This window comes from Diorhabda sublineata, chromosome 9, assembly GCF_026230105.1.
Source record: "Diorhabda sublineata isolate icDioSubl1.1 chromosome 9, icDioSubl1.1, whole genome shotgun sequence".
NCBI classification, from domain to species: domain Eukaryota; kingdom Metazoa; phylum Arthropoda; class Insecta; order Coleoptera; family Chrysomelidae; genus Diorhabda; species Diorhabda sublineata.
In genome coordinates, this window is record NC_079482.1 from 9,422,334 (window position 1) to 9,436,559 (window position 14,226).

Consider the following 14,226-nt stretch of genomic DNA (forward strand, 5'->3'; position numbering starts at 1 on the left):
TTAGATTGTTAATATATCGCCAATTCTTCTATATCAACAAATAATAATATTCACAATAGCTAGAGAAGATTAAATTGCTGCTAAAGAATCTGTCAGAAAATTCCTTTACATGCTATCCTAGAGTATTCAGAGTTTACTTGGGTATTGTCAAGGAGAATTACTAATCATTATAAGTGTGTCAACGAGATATCCATTAGACTAGGACAAATATTACGATATATTTTTAATTACAGGTACAAGAGCTGAAGTATCATGCCTGTAAACTTTCAGCCGTCTATTATAAAAAAATTTTGTAAATAACGTCAAGCGCACATATGTTTATTTTTCACATTTGACATTGTACATCGACTCATTATAATTACGACAAAAATATTTGTATAAGAAATTCGCGAAACACAAATAACAACATTTCTTCGGAGAAAAGTGACGCGCAACTTTTTATGGTGTGCTGACTGCAAAAGAATATTATATATATATATATATATATATATATAATAACAAAAAAATTGAAATAACAAATTATGGCCTTATTTTTATAGTTTTCTTGTGGCCAGTGTCTCTTACTATAGACCTAAAGAAATCCTTCAGTATTTATATCTTGCTGAAAAGGTTTCCTCTCTTCATCCCTCATTCTCTAGAAATGTAAATGCAATTTACTTCAGTGACATTCACTCCCATCTGCTGGAAAACTTAATAAGTCATCCTCAAAATTTCAATCATTTTCACTTTTCATTTCCCAAAATGGACTAACTTCTGTAATATTAAAAAATTGCTTGCACATATTGATTATGATTTATATTTGATGTTCATTTTGTCCGGAGTATACTCGTTTCAAATAGGTTATTCTTTTATGGCACTTGCTATCTCATCGAAAGAGGAAACAAATGTATTTGGTGAATCTATCTTGTAAACCCAAGAATAAACCGATGACTTTGAGGTCGTTCCACATTTTCTATTAATACTCTTTAGAATTTTTACTTTCAATAACATACACAGTGAATCTTACTTCTCTTTACACTTTACTGTGTGTTCTATTAGTGTAATCAGTTTGTACAATAAACCAGCTTTGGACTGTATTTTGAAGAATCAACGAATAAGTGCCATTGTGTTTTATTATAATTTTGATTCATTGCTTTAAAAAGTCTGTGAAATATCTTTATCTCCTTTTTTTTTCGAGAAACTCCGAGAAAACTTTACTTCTATTTATGGACAACGTAACTTTCTTGTCTGGTGATAACAAATTACACCAAGGTAAGCAAGATCCAAGAAGTTCTGATTTATACCTTGATACTTGTCTAATAGAATCTTTTAATTAAGATTAATGAATTAGATGAGGGGTATTTTCTTGAAGAGTTACTACAACTAGATTTAACATCAGCACAACTTTCATTGATGTCTTCTAATATATTTCGACTGAAATTACAGAGACAAATTGAATATGGACGATGTTGAGAATGTGAAATTGCCTAAGTAACAGGCGACATATCGGCATATACGATACTTGTCTTATTTTTTTAAAATCTTTGACCTGCGGCTACATTCGCATTGAAGCCATTAAATAAAGAAAAGAGATCATTAGAATAGAAATGAATCAATATGATTGAAAGCAAGAGTTATACTTTCTTATCTTGATTAAAAATTGCTTTGACTCATCTGTAACACTTAACAAAGAAAGAAAAAAATGACAATAAAGAAAAATTCCGCACAACTGAAATTATAGTCAATTGGATTGGTTATTGGATTGATTATTGACGTGACCGTTGGTAATACAGTGCAACAATATTACAGTACTCAGGATTACTTTATTACTGGAATGCTAAATAGCGTTGAAGAAGGTAGATTTCGAAATTTTTTCACAAATCATTTTTTTATCTCCCGTAAAAAATAATGTTTAATGTTTCTTTTATAAAAAGTATCCGGTTCTTTCTAATACGTCCAAGAATATGTGTACAAAGTTTTATATGATCGGTTAAACAAACTTTCACAATATTATAGTATTAGGAAGGATTGTAACCCACTGTTCCAAAGTAACAGTTATTTTCATGACGGTTAGGTTCTTTTCGTAACAATGGTTAATGAAATGGAAGGTATACGTTATTTATAGATATATGGAAATATAAACTAACCACAACCATAACAAAAACGATTTTGATTTGTTACTTGATAAATAAATATAAAAAGAGATATTGGACGTTAAGACTTGCTATATTTTAAACACTATGTAGGGTAGTAGCAAAAATTATTTGGTCGATGAAAAAAATAATGCGTGCTAGAGTACTTTTAAGTTTAAGGAAAGTAGGTTAATACATTTATAAACATTTAGGGGTATATAAGAAAAACGAAATTACACATATATGTTATAATGGAGAGAGTAAAAAAATCAACGCTGTTGCTTGTTTAAGAGTTTATAAGATACTACAACAGATTATGGGCCTAGGACGCTTCTAATGCACTAGTCAAGGGTATTTTCAATTCCTTATGTGTACCAGCATCGTAAGTCCACTATTCGCTTCTGATTGTAGATTTGCAATTGGTGCTTTGGGTGGTTTAATTTATCCGTATCTACAATTACTTATATCCCAATGGACGCCTCCTACTGAAAAAATAAAATTCGTACTAGAAATAGTTTAGCCACATGCTCTATGTGGTCATTAGTAGGTGTTATAATAATTACATCTTCGACTTGGAATTGGGGTTATCAGATGATATTATATTTTACATGTTTATGCTTCTAAATGTTCTTGATTTTAGGTCTCTTCTGTTTTAAAATTGGTTTTTTTTAATAACTTTTGGAAGAAATTTTTATATATGATCTTAGCATTAAGGCGATTTATTTATATTGTTTTATTCATATGATTTCCAGGAAGGCCTGTTTATTTATTTGTTCATTTGTTTATTTACGCATCTAGAATTCTACAGATTCCTTTCTGATATACATATATTCGTTTGCTTAGCTGCGCGAGTAAGTTCATAATCAAAAGTCATAGTCTACGCTACGAAATAGAAACGAAACAGGTGAATTGAAATAAATGAAAAGTAGTGAATTTTTAATTATATAAGTACTGGATAATTATTATATAAGTTAGTTAGTGCTAGTGTAAGTGTCTAAATAAATTAAGTTAAAGACAGTGTATATAAATTTACCCCACTGTTGAAAAATAGTTGAAATAAGAAAAACATTTCATATATCAATATACAACGTATTTCGAGATAATTCGGGTCTAAAATGTCGTGAAAGAAAGGTCTATCCAAAAATAGTCTCTATAAAACTAGTCACAGCACGAGGTAAATAAAAAAAATACAGAGGATGCCCCTTTACAAACGACAAGCATCGCAAAATAACCGAACAGCACTGACTTCACGGTCTATGTAAGTAGACATGTCGCAACAGTATTACAGAGCTACGTCACTTACATAGACTAAAAGATTTGAGAATGAATCATTTGTGTGTAGTAGTAGTATTTTATTACGAATATTTTAGATAACTTTATCGAATTATTTTATGAGCTTTTAATATTTTTTGATCACAAAAGTTGGAAGATGGTTTTTACCTGTTATCAGAGCCGTTTTGAGAGGATATAGACTTTTTTTCTTCGCTAGAATTTACTCCAAGATCATAATAATAATAATTTCACCACGTTTTTCAAATGTTTCGTTACTTTTCACGTGAAATCATTCTGCTCAATGAGATAGAGCTGATAGTTTTTGAAGTTAAATTATTTAAATTTAAACTAAATGCTGATATATATTAATTCTGAACTTAGGTGCCGTGAATCTTCATAATTTATTCTTGCCATTATGAAACTTCTCTTTTAAAATATCAATTACAAAGCATGATGAAAAAATTATGATCTCAGTGGTATTTTAAAGGAGAAAAGGTAATATTCATCTCTTCAGTAATAGGAAAAAAGCTAACTTTTCACTATTTTACACATTTGTGAACTGGGTGTGAAAAAAATATTGTTCCAAAACTATAACAAACTATAACTCGTCAAGGAGAAATATTTAATTCAAGTTTTTTGTAGTTACTATAGTTTTTATAAGGATTTTTCTCAATGTAAGATCCTGTAAACATTGTGTTTTTAACTCACTTTAAATGACTGGTGTTTTTATTTTATCACGAAAATTTTTAATAATAATTTATTTACTGTGAAACTCCTTGCATAGTTTGGACTCTAGTATAATCTACCTAATAATCTCAATAATAAAACAGTTATGATTGTGTTAGTAAAGAAAAAATTATTGTGAATTATATTTTTCGGTAAACAAATTTTATTTTTAAAAAATTTATTTGATAGATTGTGTAGAACTCCGAAATAAGCTTTCGCTTAATCAACGACACGTTTTGTTTATGAGTGGGGTTCAAAACATTCAGTACTCTAAGGATATACTTATTATTCAATACTTTATTTGGATTCATTAATTTCACAAGAGAATGTTTTTCATCCATCAGTATCAAGGATTTCTCATTTCCAGCTAATTATCAAAGTTTCACCAAATTTTAAAAAGCATCCTGTGGTTTCAGAATAAAAGTTACCATCATCTTTCGACGCAAGCGTTGGGACGCCTCCACAAACTTTTGGCGACTAACTATAACTCCGACTTGCAGTCTATTGCGACCTTCTTCACTGAAAAACTGGAAAATCCGTTCCGGAAAGCTCGGAAAAGCACTCGTTAAAATTAAATTCCGCTGTCGTTTTTCAATTAAAATTAAGATGTGATAAGTGAACAACAGTATTTTTTCGCTCTTATTATCACTATGGAACTTCTTGATTACGGATTTGTTGATTTTAAAGTGTTTGAGTGAACTTTCGCAAGTTTTAAATTCGGGAATGAAAAGTATGCCAAGAAGATTAACAGATATGGATGCTTTTTGAATGTGAGTGTACATTAATCACCTATTTACTTTTATTTTCTAATTGATAAAATTTATGATAAAATATATTCATGTGAACAATACGAAAATATACACTATAAAATATACAAGGTGGTCAGAATATATGCACGTTACTATCTACAACTGTACGCCCAATAATATGGAGGATAATATTTTGTAGAGCAGCGAAAGTAAAAGATTTGAGTTCAGTTGTCAGGCCTCTGCTTATTCACATAATTTGAATATAAGATCATCGATCTTATTTGGTTCTGTGGACCGATATGTTAGCTTTACAATTTGACATTTCATTCTGCTAACCGTTCTTTGCCTTTAGTTGTCAGTATAAATCCCTAATGGATGTATTTTGCATTTAAATCCCTTTCCACTTTGAATCTGTATCGTTAGCTATCAAGAGAGTCAATATATGGTCCTTTCTTCATAGCATGTTTCGGTGAACTTTAGATGTTGTGGCTTGTAAATATATCACTTGTTAATCTATTTTTTTATGATTTACTATTCCTTTATCATAATTGCGCTTTCGACTTCTACCAAATTCTGTGGGCGAATAGTTGTATCTATTAAATCTAATAGATGACTCTTTAGTCATATGTGCTTCTTCCATGGGGTAAACAACAATTTTTTGCAAATCTTGAATAATCCTGAATTCCCTTCTAGTTATTTAGTTACCCATTTTTAAGGAATTGCTGTTTAGGTACGTCTGGGACCCATCTTATCAAAACTATGTAACATTCTCTGTAGCATAAAATCAGTATTTAATTCTTGTGAAGATTAAATAAGAGGGAAAGAACCGTTCGTTCTTTTCTAAGATTTTTAGTTGGTAAATTCTCTCGATATTTTATTTGTCATTTGATGCTTAAGTTCGACAGTTTAAGTTTCGTAGAAATAACGAAAAATTATGAATTTATGGAATGAAAACACTCCTGAAGGGCTGTAATAGAAATTCCATCATATATTTAGAATTAGCTTGGCCAGGTGGGGAAGCTGCTGCTCGCTTGACTGATTTTTTTGTATCCAATCAAATAACGATGGTTTTGTAACAAATCGAGTTGAATATAACCGTAATCACCAAAATTGCCAAGGAGGTCTAAGAATGAGTACTGAAAGCAGATTTTGTAGTCTGAAAAGAGTATGACCCTGTTCTTTGCACAGCTTATCAATATAATAAGTTTTCTATAGCTTTAGACCTTTAATAACAGTAATCAATTCTTTGTTTGTTGGGCCTTTTTCGCTGACAGGAATAGGAATATTTACTACATCGTGACTGTCAAACCATGTTTTATCTAGATAAATTAGGTGTCTATTAGAACTTCGGTAGTCTTCTATCTGATGCAAATAATCTTGTCGCTATCGAACTATCCTTGACGATTCGGTAATTGCCATCCGTTTGTTCAGTTTTTTGTGTTTAAAACCACATGCTGACAAAACTTGACGCAATGTTTTTAAATTGCTATAATTGTATTCTGAATAATCTGCTACCTTTTGTTGTATTACTTCTAATGCTGTAACCCCGTTCTCCTTATATAAACTATAATTTATCCTACGTATAAAATTGAGTAGCTTTGTCAACTGATATCAGTTTTTCTTTACATGTTTTTCGGTTCTGTGAATGATCCACAGCAACCCCTTTCGTAACTACTCGATAAATGGAAAATTTATTTACTCTAGTTAATTCAGCAATTCTTATTATGATTGCTCTATCAGATTGTGTAAATTTTGGTTCTAGGTCTAAACAAACTTGTAACTAAAGTAATATATTGAGGCGAAACTAATTTCCTACCTTTTGGTATACAAATAACAGGAGCATTACTTTAAAACGGGTAGATCTCACCAATAGTCAAATATCAACTGATTCAGATTATATTTATAAAAATAACACAATAAACTAATATCTTCTTCTTCTGTGTATTAGGCGTAGTCGCCTATTTTATCTTCGACATCCTTGCCTCCTATCCTGCTTCAAGGTTGCCTCTCTACCTTTTTCTGGGTCGGCCGGCACTCCTAGGGCCCAATGGGGATTTATCTCGCGCTATCTTGACCAGTCTGTTATCCATACGACTTATGTGCTCATTCCATTCTTTCCTTCTTGATAGAACCCATTCGTTGACGTCATCTATTTTGCACAATTTTCTGATGTTCTCAGTTCTTTCCCTGTCCAGTAGGGTTTTTCCGGCTATCCTGCGTAGCACTTTCACTGTTTCCATCATTCTTTTAGTTTTCGATGTTTCTGGCCGTGTCTCCACATTGTAGGTCATTATGGGTCTTACGGTGGTCTTGTATATTCTCGATTTGGTTTCTATTGCGATATGTTCATTTCGCCTTCGTTCGAACATGCTGCTATTCTTAAGGCTTTAGTTGTTTGCTCTCTTACTTCGTTCTCTACGTCTCCTGAAATCTCGATTCCTAAGTATTTGAATTTCATTACTTGATGAATTATTTGGTCTACGACTAGCTTACATCTTATCGGAGTTCTGGATATGGTCATGCACTTTGTTTCGGACGCAGATATTAACATATTGAAAGATTTAGCTGTGCAGTAAAACACATGTAAAAGCCTTTGAAGATCATCCTCATTTTTTGCGACTAGAACGGCATCAACAGCGTAACATAATATTGTAATATTTCGATCCCCCATCTGGTAGCCCCTTAGCTTTCTTACTTTCTTGATTATTTCGTCCATAATGATATTGAAATGCAAGGGGCTTAAGGAGTCTCCCTTGCGAATCCCTTTGTTTACTGCTATTTGCTCCGTTAGCACTCCGTTCACTTTGGCTTGGATTTTGTTGTCCATGTATATATTTTCAATGGTTTTTATCAAGTCATAAGGGATTTGTTTATCGTTGTACTCAATCGATTTTTCTGTGATTTGCCTGATGATTAAGATCGCATTTGTGCCCGAACTTCCCGATCCAAATCCCTGTTACTCATCTGTTAATGTGATAAGACTGTTTATTTTGTTTGTGATGACTTTTGTTGTAAGTTTCAGAGTGCACCCAGTAAATTGATTCATCTATAATGAGATAGTATTTTTTTATCTTTTTTAAACATGAGAATCGTGGTACTCATTCTCCAATCGTCTGGGATTGTTTGATGTGAGATCTGAGAGTTGTCAGTTGCTTGGCAAGGCTTTCTCTCCCGTTTTTGTGTAGTTCGTTAGTTATCCAACTTGACCTGGGCTTTTTCTGTTTTTGAGCTGTTTGATAGCCGTTTGCACCTCTGTCAATTCAAATTTTAAATCTTCTTCTGTAGTTATTTCAGGCGTGTTTGGTTCATTTCTATTTTCGTCTTAATTCCCTTACAGTTCTTGGAGGTACTTGACCCACGTTTCCTTTTGTATTTGGTTTGTCTCGAAGAGCTCATTGACTTCTTTTCTTTGTCCCTTTATCATTCGCCATATCTGTTTCTGAAAGACGTAAAAATCATTCTCCATCTGTTTGGTAAATTGTTTCCAATATTTGTTCTTGATTTCTCTTACAAATGTTGTTTCATTACGCACTCTTTTGTAATCTTCGTACGATTTCAGGGTTTTCGACTTCCTTACAAAACCATGGTATTCTAGTTTTTTTCTTATTTGTGTAGTTTACGGTCCTGGATCCAAGTTCCTCCTATGTTTGATGTTTGTTTCTATATTTTTCCAACTGGTGTTCACGCTTTCCTCTGCCTCGAATGGTTTAATGTTGTTGTTTTCTCTTTTAAGCTTTCTTGGTAGAGTCTCCTGGTGGAAGGAGCTAAGCTAGCCCAAGAACCCTCCTTCTTTATCCGGACTTGGGACCGGTAACATGCTCTTCTCAGCTACTCAATGCACCGGTAGGGCATGTAGGCGAAGTTACTAATATCAAGTTATTAATCAATTTCTTCTGAAGTTTTAGCTATATTAGTCGAAATTAACTCGGACGGTACCGAGATGTTGAACGGTATATTCTATTAACTAGTCGCGGTATGCGAGATGGTGAGCGATATGTTATATTAACGAGTCGCGGTATGCGATGTGTTAAGCGGTTTGTTCCATTAGGGAGTCGTGATATGCGGGAGAGGTTCTTGTTGTTAGATACTCGAATGAATGAGGCTTAACTGTTGAACGGTATTTCATATTATAACTAATAGCGGTATGTTAAATGTCGGCAGTAGAACGGTATGTTCTATTAACGAGTCGAGGTACGTGAGGAAGGTAATCGTTGTTAACTACTTAAATGGATTATATAGACTCATTCTTGATCGATATTTTATATAAACTAGTTGCGGTGTACAAGATGTTGGATTTAGAATGTTATGTTTGTATCGGTCTTAGTATACGAGAGAAGTATATTAAAATAGGTAGAGCTCTTCCATTACGTGACTCAATCTACGATTTATGAAACACGTATTTTCTACATCCTATAACATGTATGAACAAAGTAAATAAATAAACATATGAAACAATAATATGATACCGACCCATATTCTTAAAGGCAGCTTAAACTTTAAAGGAAAATTATATAGTGCATGTAATATTATCTATATAGTGTGATTTTCACCAGTTGCTTAAATTGTGAAATCTGAAATTCTCAGAAAACTGATAATTTAAGTTTGATCAGAGAGGTTCTAAGTCTTGTCATTTTATTATTTTGCTTCTGTGAAGTGTTAGTTTATGTCTACACTGATAGAAAAAATTCGTATGCAGTTTTATTTCAGTCAGTTAAGTATTGAAAATAGAATATATTTAGCTACACAGATTAGGTAGATTCAAACTTTTTATTTTTTAGGGAAACATGTTACTACCAAAATCATAAATTGAATTGAAACTATTTCTATTGGAAGTATCTCTTTATTGGTGTTAAGCAAATGTTTCGGATCCAAATATAAAAAGGAAGACAACAACAAATATTGATAGACGAAGAGTATGTTTTCTTCGAATGTATTTCCAAGACAAGTTATATTTGTAGATAAATAGTGGATATATGCTCTAGGAAACAAATAAAGTTCTTGGTAGGGCAATGATATTAATTTTGGATTTTGTAACGCATTCTACCAGTAAATCGATATTTTTATAGAAAGACTTTTGCCAAAATTATTATAAATAAAATACAAACAATGAAAAAAGTTGAATATATTTTCCAATTGCCATTGCAAAGTACTATAGAAGGTTCACGTTGTAGTTGTAGTTTGCTCGTCCAATGGAATTCGTGTGCCAATACTAGAATGAGATATGTATCATACTCCTTCCACTCCTTCCACCGTTATACTCCTACTTTCTTATGTCGTTTCACCAATTACCACACAGTGAAAAGATAGTTCTACCTTAGACCAGAGGCTGCTTATTTATAAAATTGGCACAATTTTTCCAAATAGAAATTATATATATATATATATATATATATATATATATATATATATATATATATATATATATATATATATATATATATATATATATATATATATATATATATTCAGTAGTTTAGAATATCTATGGTTAAGTCGATATTTTAAAGAATCGGGTGTCACTTTGTATGTTGTTCAGAAATGAACAGTGAACAGTCTCCTTACTTCTATTTATTGAGAATATCTCTGAATACAAATATCATTTTTTGCTTACTTCGGAATCATTATAATCATAGCAATTTTTTTCATAAAAACTCACAAATATGAATGTCTCTTTTCCAGTAGCTTGGTGTAGTCAACGGTTTTTCCAGAAAGAATTCTGAATTACGTATTGAAGTGGCCAATTACTGTAAGAACGCTGAGAAACTTGGGACTAAACTCTAATTTATGATCAATAAAATAACCACAATATACATAAAATAAAATGAACCTAAAAAAGCGGATTTACGTGTCTCGACAGCTGATATTTATTTAGACGATAATATATTCGGGGCATAGCTATTGATATAAATAATAAATCTCCCATAAAACACATAATAGTACATAAAAATTGGTAATTCTAGAAATATCATATGTTGTAATTACAGATTGCCTCCTTTTTGACGATATTTATTCTCTGTGTTTATAGCTCAGTACAAAAACGAAGTAACAAGTATTTCATTGGAAATTTTGCAATTTTCCAGTAGACTGGTACATAAATCATTTGTTTTAAATCAACTAGTGACATATTTTGATTTTCAGTTAATCAAATTTATGATAAAATATAGGTTATAATAAAGATAACACTTGGAAGCATATATTGAATGATGAATTCTGTAGACATGGTCAGCAGTTGCATAAAAATTTTTGTCTGCTTCGATGAAGATAACAAAGATATTTGAAATATCCAAATAAAAAACAAAATGGTTATTGTTATGGGTAGTATTTCCGTGTATCCGAGTTTTTCAAAAATCCAGTTATCGCCAAATAAAAATAAAACTTCACTTCATCTACTTGTTCTGTTTATTTAAATATTCATTAACAATAATAAACTTAAACCCAAACTTCTTATAAACAATTAGAATGAATTTCTTCTTACTTCTTAATAACACAATATTGCTTTATTAATAAAAGAGATTTCAAAAATACCAAAGCGTTAAGAGAAAGATTGAAAGCCTATGTCTTGCTTTTGTAACGAAATCACCGGTAACTGAAAAAACCCGTTCTTCATTTGTAGAATTATTCACAAAAGGGGTTGCAAAAAAAATTCCGATTTTGACTTGACCTCATAAATCTAAAACAAGAAGTTAAAACATTAAAATGTAGTATTACAGAATGTGCACTATAATCATTATGTTTACAGAATAGGCAAACAATTATCTTAAATTCTTTTTTCAGTTTATTGTGGTGATGGTAGAACCTATTAGGTAGTATTATTAATGGTTCCATTCAACTGAGTTTGGAAGGAAATGATAGTCATTTCGTGCAGCGCGATATTATCATTATCATCATCATTTGAATGGTTTTTGTCTTGAAGAAAAGTTTTCAAACAAACGCACAAATAGACTTTCTGGATACGCAATTCACTTGATTTTAAGGTGACAGGGCTGTGTGAATATGTGCAAAGGAAAAATATACTTATATTTCTTCGCTTTATCATTCTTTTTTCCAGTTCTGAGTAGAACTCATTCAACAAAAAAATTCAAATTCTACCGATCGTTTTTACCAGTCACGAAACTATACCGTAGGATTTAAGTAATCTTGCCTCTTTTCGGCTCAGCTGCCAATTTAACGGAATTCAATATTTGCAACACATCTTCGTTCTTTTCGTTCCAGGATTAATTCATTTCAGTGAGAGCTAACTTAACAGTTCTTTGTCAAGATTATTTTATCTTTATAGGCCTTTGACGTTTGTTTATCGAACTAACAAACAAAAATCTTATATGTTTTACACTGTAATAGAAATAATCGATCAAAGTGAAGTTAACTATTACTTATCAATTCACCCAGCTTTTCTTTTTTTTTGGACGTTACATATAATGTCGACATGTTATGTGAGAGACAGGTGGTTCATACACGATGGAGCACCTCTCCACTTACTAAATGATATGAAAAATCATCTTAATAACATTTTTCCTAATAGGTGAATTGGTCATTGGCTATTTGCATGACCACCACGTTACCCGATCTTAAAATCTTGCTATAAGCAACACCGGTAAACACAAGGAAAGAACAGATCCATATTTGATAATTTTTTGGCTAGTCAACTAAATTTTTCTACATTTCAATTTTTTCCTAATGTAATCAACACGATGTTCGACAGTATGCAGTTCAATTAGAAATGTCTGATTGTGCATACCCAGTATACTATTTGGACGCAATTTATATAAAATAGTTATTAAGACTCCTTAAATTTTTTTTACTTTCAAAATATTTATGAAATTGTAGATATGATACGTTCTTAATTGAGTCATTATTCCAGTGAAATGAACAGAGTTTTGTATGCCAGATTTCATACGAACAATCCAATTATTTCTTAAAACCCACACGGAAAAGCATTGAACATTCTCTTCTGTTGTGATCTGAGAGATTAAGTTTGTTTAATTGAATAAAATTTTCTTTTGGAATGAAATATAATTAAATAATATATACTCGTATTCAAAAACCTTTATTTATTCCTTTTGTTTTTTTCTGTTCTAGAACTTTGTGAAATTTCATTTAGGTACATAAATGTTGTTGCTCTACTTATTAGGCAAGCAAGGACCTAAATCCCACTAGAAACCATTTCATTTTTCCTGCAAAGTACTAAGTCAATTTCAAATGATTAAAATATTCCTTTTAGGAATATTTTTTAGGTATATGTAGAATTGTGCCAAATTTATGTCTGTTTTAATTAATAATGTTACGAACAAGTTCGCAAAATGGTCCCCTAGGCCGGCCCTGTCCTGCTACTATGGACTTTTGAAAATTCAACAAATTCACGCGGCGTCTTTCACATTTTTTATAAATGGCGGAGCTCGCTTGATATTTATTTGTATATAAGTTTTTCTAGTAGCAGGCGGTTTATTCACAGTATTTCTTCCAACTAGTTTCTAGGAAAGTCTACTTATTTATTTCTTTTGTTTTTTTCTGTTCTAGAACTTTGTGAAATTTCATTTAGACATAAATGAATTGTGTAAACGCAGTTAGTTTGTGTAAATATTATATATATATATATATATATATATATATATATATATATATAATATAATATAATTTATTAATTCACCCCACGATTTAAAGAGCCTAAATAAATACGAAAAACGTTACAATAACAAGATTTTGTAATTTAAGTTTTTAGTCCCAATAAAAATATTACCTGATATATTAAGTAACAGGGAATATAAAAATGTCCAAAAGAAGTAAAAAATAGAATAAATTTAGTCACTTATTTCATAGTTTTGTTTTAGCAGTTAGCCTGTCAGTAACTTATTTTTGATTTCATTCTCTTTAATCCTGTGAGGAAGTAGGACTTTTAATAATATTTGAAATAATTTCAAAAGGAATTGTACACGCAATATCGTTAATCTGAATTCTTCGCACCCTAGCTAAATTGAGTTAGCTTATTTTAATTTGAATTCATGAATTATCTCGACCATTCCCACAGAAACCGATGAGTTGCTGTTTGCACAGAATCACAGTGCGAGGACCTTATCAGCATTTTACATTAATATGAAAGTATTTTCTCACACATTTTTTAGTTAGCCAGTTGTGGTCATTTACAGTAAATTGTAATCATTTTGTAATTAGTTTGTGTGAAATAAAGTTTTTAAAAAGTGTTTTCGAAGTTAATAATTTGAAAGTGGCGCAGTCAGTAGGATATTCGGAATTGATACGTATCGAACGCGTCGATTTTCGTTTTAACGATTGACTGAATATCGAATCTACGAACTATTTATTACTTATTTCGTACTAGTGGAAGTTTAGAGCGATCCATAGAACGTCAGCTCAGT

The 14,226-nt window shown here is 31.3% G+C and overlaps 2 protein-coding genes across 3 annotated transcripts in view; both read left to right on the top strand.

Annotated features, from left to right (window-relative positions):
- Positions 1 to 14,226, top strand: part of LOC130449112 (tetraspanin-5) — a 63,123-nt gene that overhangs the window by 43,399 nt on the left and 5,498 nt on the right. Inside the window, exon 10 of one of the 2 annotated variants that reach the window (XR_008910420.1) lies at positions 11,633 to 11,884. The exons of the other annotated variant lie outside the window; for it this stretch is intronic. The gene's annotated coding sequence lies outside the window, so the exon portion shown is untranslated. Of the gene's footprint in view, positions 1 to 11,632; positions 11,885 to 14,226 lie in introns of those variants that run through there. 2 annotated transcript variants of the gene reach the window in all.
- LOC130449111 (dopamine receptor 2-like) overlaps positions 4,608 to 14,226 on the top strand; it is a 362,545-nt gene continuing 352,926 nt past the window's right edge. Inside the window, exon 1 of the mRNA XM_056786793.1 lies at positions 4,608 to 4,879. The gene's annotated coding sequence lies outside the window, so the exon portion shown is untranslated. The remainder of the gene's footprint in view (positions 4,880 to 14,226) is intronic.